This window comes from Penaeus monodon, chromosome 30, assembly GCF_015228065.2.
Source record: "Penaeus monodon isolate SGIC_2016 chromosome 30, NSTDA_Pmon_1, whole genome shotgun sequence".
NCBI lineage: Eukaryota > Metazoa > Arthropoda > Malacostraca > Decapoda > Penaeidae > Penaeus > Penaeus monodon.
The window spans coordinates 6,305,185-6,305,498 of NC_051415.1; the positions used below are offsets into that span (position 1 = coordinate 6,305,185).

The 314-nt window shown below is 43.9% G+C and overlaps 1 protein-coding gene across 1 annotated transcript in view; it reads right to left on the minus strand.

The window, feature by feature from the left end:
- Nucleotides 1–314, minus strand: part of LOC119592334 — a gene marked incomplete in the record, with an annotated part of 163,568 nt that overhangs the window by 160,203 nt on the left and 3,051 nt on the right.

Here is a 314-nt window from a genome sequence, read left to right on the forward strand (position 1 = left end):
GTTCGCCGGCAACATACAGACTGACCCCATATGTGGAGTGCATATCCCCTAGACTTTTGCCACACGCCGGAGGGCACGCGTTAGGTCGCGTGTTCGTTTCTTTTGTTTCTCTAACTTACGCGGATGTAAATATAAATTCCCTACGCGGCTTTAAAATAAAAAAGGTCGTTCTATTTGCACAAAAGTCGTTATATAACTACGAACCATACAGAAACAAAGGTTAGCAATTGAGCAGCAATAAATTCTGTAGCAATAATGTCCGGTGATTTGTCGCTCTTCCCACTAACCCGGATGAGGTGGGTTTACTCTTTGAG